General features: G+C 41.6%; 1 pseudogene; it reads left to right on the top strand.

Annotated features, from left to right (window-relative positions):
- The first annotated feature begins 4,264 nt into the window (after positions 1 to 4,264).
- Positions 4,265 to 5,397, top strand: LOC148540852 (actin, cytoplasmic 1 pseudogene; annotated as a pseudogene).
- The last annotated feature ends 445 nt before the right edge of the window (positions 5,398 to 5,842 follow it).

Below are 5,842 nucleotides of genomic sequence, written 5' to 3'. Positions count from 1 at the left end.
ATAAGCAAAATGGAAAAAATGAGTCCATGCCTCACCATTCTTTAATCTCTTTGTGCTATTTTGCCAGCCAAGCAGAGCACATTTCCATTTATTGCTTTATTTTCTACAGAAGCTTTCAGTTCTTTTTACATACCGGTATCTCTTTATTTTATGGGCATTAGACAGGGAAGATCATGCAAAATTACTACATTATCCTATTTTCCTAAATGTGTCCACCAAATTACTTTTCTGCAATTAGAGCAAATACCCGATAAGCAGCCCTGTTTTCGTGTTGTAATTTTTTGCATAAACATAATAGAGATCTAAGAATTGTGGATCTTGAGCAGTTTCCATATACCCCCATCGGGGGAGGTAGTAATAAAACACTCTGGATGCCTCAATTAATCCGTCAAATGAAACTCCTTAATCTAGGATTTTGGGATAGAGATATATGTTCCCCATCACCTACTCTGAGTCAACATACATAATATCTTTAATATGGGTATTTATCTTGATCAGACCATGGCATAGCCTGAAAGTTGGTGTCTCACCGCTCTCTGACTGCTCCCCCCCCCCCCCCTCCCTCCCCACAGGCAGAGGAGACTGCTGCTGCTGACAGGTAGGCGGGAGGCGGATCGGCGGCAGACCCGCCCCTGGGCCCTTCCAAAAAGGCCGGGCCTGAGTAATTAGTAACCCCCTTTCTTTCTTGGCGACTCTGCTCTCAGAATCCAAATGCTAAGTAATCAGTTCTCTCTGAATCCAAATAGAAGCTTGGTCAGTACACAGGTTATTAGTCCTCTTACAGCATCCAAATACATCCCGGGTCAGTACACAGGTTATTAGTCCTCTCACAGCATCCAAATACATCCCGGGTCAGTACACAGGTTATTAGTCCTCTCACAGCATCCAAATACATCCCGGGTCAGTACACAGGTAATTAGTCCTCTCAGAATCCAGATGCAAGTTGGGTCAGAACACAGGTAATCAGTACCACTAAGTGCCAGGTGGGTACCTTCTTTAAAGGGGAAAGTGGTGTGTCATAGTCCAAAGGCTCTTTGTTCTGCGCATGCGTGCTCTGCAGATCATAATACCAGGAGCTGCAACTCTTGACAATGCTGTCAAATTCTTTGGACCATATTGCCTGGCCAGTCTCTTAAAGATAATGCTCTTTACTCTAAAAGAGCATGTAGATATTGCATGACAGACCTCAAAATGTGAGATTGATTAGATGTCAGAGGTATTAATATTGCTTGGTGATATTAGTTTTTATAAAATATTACCTGTTGCTTTTATGAGAACATTTGTGAATGAATTAGGGAGTCTCTCTAATAGAGGGTTGACAAAAAATTATTTGACTAAGAATTAATTAATTTATTATTACATGCCCTTAGAATCAAATTTTATCACTTACTGAAGGTCCGTAAAAGGTTGATAAATCCATGCCTCATTGTGCAGTAAGCTCTTCAACATCAAGAGTTCCCAACTTCTGGCCCCAGCTCTCATGTGAACAGACGCTGGACATCTCAGCTCCACTGCTGCTCTGGCTAAACGCATTTACATAGCAGCCGCGGTGGCCTTACCTTCAGCAGGAATTTTATATTTCACTTGTATTCATTAAAATACTTAACGCAGGAGATATCACTGATATCTCCTAGCTAAGTCAGTCTCCATTCATTTTCACACTCCCAATATATTAATATGGAGATGACGAAATTCCTTTATTCATCAAACTCCGAAAATCTTAGATTTTCAGTAATTGATGATGTAAATGTATGCCATCTGCTTCTTTATATTGGAAGTCTTTATTTGTTATGCTTTGTGGATATTGGAATACCCTCTTTACTGAACATTTTTATGTTATTATATTTTATTTTTTTATTCTCAGTTTTTCTGATTCCCTATCCCTCCATCTTGTCCTGTGTTCTGCCAAGTTCTCTCTCTTTTTAGTCCTAATGGCCATTGACGGCTGCTTTGCAGAATTATTGCAAAATGGCATTTATGACTACTTGTGGTGTGCTATTTTTGCTGGCTATTGACATGTTATATTTCCCTGCTTCCTTATTGTGTCTAGCCTAACATTTGATACATGGAACGTGGGTGGTATTAACTTGCCTATTAAGAGGAAGAACATTTTTCTATATTTAACCAAACTTTTTACAAGCTTATACAAGAAGCTCATCTTCTACCGCCAGAGATTTTAAAATTGAATATGTTACCGTCGTCTGTCCTAGCCACAGCTACATACAGTTCCAAGGCCAGAGGGGTTATTATTTTGATTACAAGCTGCTTGCCCACTACAGTACATGCTGTTATGGCTGACCCTTAGGTGTCGCTATGTGATTGCTGATGTCACGTTGATTCTTCTAAGTATTTGTTATGTAATGTCTATGCCCCTAATGTATACTCTCTAAGGCAGCGTTTTTGAACTACTGTGCCACGGGCGGTTGTTAAGTGTGCCACGGCGGTGGTAAGAACCGCCGTGCACATTATACAGTACTGTGGCCCGGGCTGACACTGAGCTCCTCTGGGAGGCTCAAGTGCGCCTGGGCAGTCACCTGCCTAGACGCGGCAGCATGACATCACAGCTCCTGCCCGCTCCACCAGCCAGCCGGCTCTCTCTCTACCTCCCGCCTGCCTGCCTGAGGGACAGATATTTTGTTTTGTTGATTAATGTGCATGCTATTTCTCTGTGAGGGCCAGCCAAGGTTTTTTTTTTTTTTTAGTGGGGCCAATGTTGTTGTTTTTTTTTTCTGTGGGGGCCAGCCAAGGTTTTTTTTTCTGTGGGGAGCAATGTGATGGTTTTGTTTATTCTGTGGAGGCCACTGTAGTGTGTTTTATTCCCGTGGGCGCCAATGGCTGTTGGAGCCAATATGTATGTTTTTTCATAGGTCACGCACGCCGTATCGCCTGGTGGTGTGACTTGGTAATTTTAAAATCTTGCGTTGTGTGCCTAGAGTTGAAAAAGGTTGAAAATCACTGCTCTAAGCCATGTTTTCACATCTGTTTACTGTATGGGCATTTAGACACTTCTATTATTTTTGGGTGAGAATTTACTTTAGTTTTTTCACCAACCATGGATAGGAGCTCCTCATCTGTTGCTCCTGCCCCCCTCCATGGGTTGGATTCCCCTACATATCCCAACAACTCCATGTAGTTGATGTTTGGAGAGCTTGCTACCCATTAGATTTGATTACCCTGGTCTCTCCACAGCCCGTGGTACTCTATATTGCAAAGATTACTTGCCAACAGTAAAGCATCCTGAGACCATTCATGTGTGGGGTTGCTTCTCAGCCAAGGGAGTGGGCTCACTCACAATTTTGCCTAAGAACACAGCCATGAATAAAGAATGGTACCAAAACATCCTACAAGAGCAACTTCTCCCAACCATTCAAGAACAGTTTGGTGACTAATTATGCCTTTTCCAGCATGATGGAGCACCTTGCCATAAGGCAAAAGTGATAACTAAGTGGCTCGGGGAACAAAACATTGAAATTTTGAGTCCATGGCCAGGAAACTTCCCAGACCTTAATCCCATTAAGAACTTGTGGTCAATCCTCAAGAGGCGGGTGGACAAACAATAACCCACAAATTCTGACAAACTCCAAGCATTGATTAGGCAAGAATGGGCGGCCATCAGTCAGTATGTGGCCCAGACGTTGATTGACAGCATGCCAGGGTGAATTGCAGAGGTCTTGAAAAAGAATGGTCAACACTGCAAATATTGACTCTGTGCATAAACTTAATGTAATTGTCAATAAAAGCCTTTGACACTTGTAATTTTACTTCAGTATACAGTAGTAACATCTGACAACAAGGTCTAAAAACACTGAAGCAGCAAACTTTGTGAAAACCAATACTTGTGTCATTCTCTAAACTTTTGGCTTTGGCTGTATGTTGCTTGTATGTATCTTATTTGCTGTTTCATATTATAAACAGTATTGTAATTAAAAAAAACCCCATCAATTAAATATTTTATATCTTTCTAAAGTAATATGTACTTTAAATGCATATTTAAAAGTTTTCACCCAAGTGCTAAAAAGGTAAAGTGGGATTATAATTTATTTTTGTACACCATTGATGTGCAGTCATTGTACATGGCTATCACACATAAAAATGGGTTATAAGTGGTTAGGGAATGAGATAAAGCATAATCTGACAAATGAATGCTGACAGCAGATCATACACGAGTCATCTTAAATAAAAATTTATTTACAGAGTTCAGTGGCCACTCACATAGCTCTCAGCAAGTGCACAGCAACTGCTCCACCCGCAGTACATGATTATCATGAAAGACGATACTGTCATACTGGTTGTTGACAATGTCTTTGGAATGTGCAGAGCTGGCCTTGCTGGTGATGATGCTCCCTGTGCTGTATTCCCATCCACTATAGGGCGCCCCAGACAACAGGGTGTTATGGTCGGAATGGGCCAGAAAGACAGTTATGTAGGTGATAAAGCTCAGAGCAAGAGGGTATCCTGACCCTGAAATAACAAATTGACCATGGAATTGTCACAAACTGGGATGTCATGGAGAAGATCTGGCACCACACCTTCTATAATGAATTTAGGATTGCCCCAGAAGAACACCAATTCTGCTAACTGAAGCGCCTCTTAACCCCAAAGCAAATAGAGAGAGAATTACACAGATTATGTTTTAGACCTTCAACACTCCTGCAATGTATGTTGCCATTCAGGCTGTACTGTCTCTGTATGCCTCTGGATGTACAGCTGGTATTGTGACAGACTCTGGTGATGGTGTCACTCACACTGTGCCAATCTACAAAGGTCATGCACTACCCCATGTTATATTGCATCTTGACCTGGCTAGACATGACGATTGACTACCTCATGGAAATCCTGACAGAGAGGTTATAGCTTTACTACCAATGCTGAGAGAGAATGCTGAGAGAGAAACAATTTGTGACATCAAAGAGAAGCAGTGTTATGCGGCTCTAGATTTTGTACAAGAAAAGGCTAATGCTGCTTCTTCCTCTTCTCTGGATAAAATATATGAATTTCCTGATGGGCAGGTCACCACCATTGGTAATGAGAGATTCAGATGCCCAGAAGCACTCTCCCAGACTTCCTTCCTTGGTATGGAATCATGTGGAATCCATGAAACAACCTACAACTCCATTATGAAATGTGATGTGGATATCCGTATGGATCTGTATGCTAACACCGTACTGTCTGGAGGTACCACCATGGATCCAGGAATTGCTGACAGAATGCAAAAAGAAATCACTGCATTAGCCCCAAGCACAATGAAAATCAACATTTTTGCATAACCAGAGGGTAATTATTCAGCTTTGATTGGAGGCTCCATCCTGGCCTCTATCCCAACCTTCCAACAGATGTGGAAGCAAGCAGGAGTCTGATGAGTCTGGATCTTTAATTGTCCATCGCAAAGGCTTCTAAATAAACTGACCCATACTTGTACTTGTGCAGGAAGATCACACTGGCATGGCTACACTTGTTGTTGGGGCTTGGCTCAGGATTTAATAACCGGAATGGGGAGAGCAGGCAAACTCCATCCTAGTGCATCTGAAGACTGTATTTTTGCAGTGTAATGCATAGTCCAGAAAGGTGTCCGTCTCTGAATGCTGCTCAGTTGGATCTATTACAAATAGTGGTTGTGTTGCTGGTATGTGCAGCTTGTTACCCAAACATGTCTTTTGTATCTTCTGTCTTGAACACTCTGTAACCCTTGGCTCATAAATGGGCTCTATCCATACATTTAAAAAAAAAAAAAGGTTTACATTGTCAGTAATCTTGGTAACATCCAGGGGGGAGGGAGAGTGATCTGAACACTTACATGAAACATAATAATAAGTTGCAATTTCAAAAATGTATTTACTTATTT

This window comes from Taudactylus pleione, unplaced genomic scaffold (genome assembly GCF_031769625.1).
Source record: "Taudactylus pleione unplaced genomic scaffold, aTauple2 ptg000016l, whole genome shotgun sequence".
Classification (NCBI taxonomy): domain Eukaryota; kingdom Metazoa; phylum Chordata; class Amphibia; order Anura; family Myobatrachidae; genus Taudactylus; species Taudactylus pleione.
The sequence above is the reverse complement of the archived record's forward strand: the minus strand, read 5'-3'. Positions and strand labels throughout refer to the sequence as shown.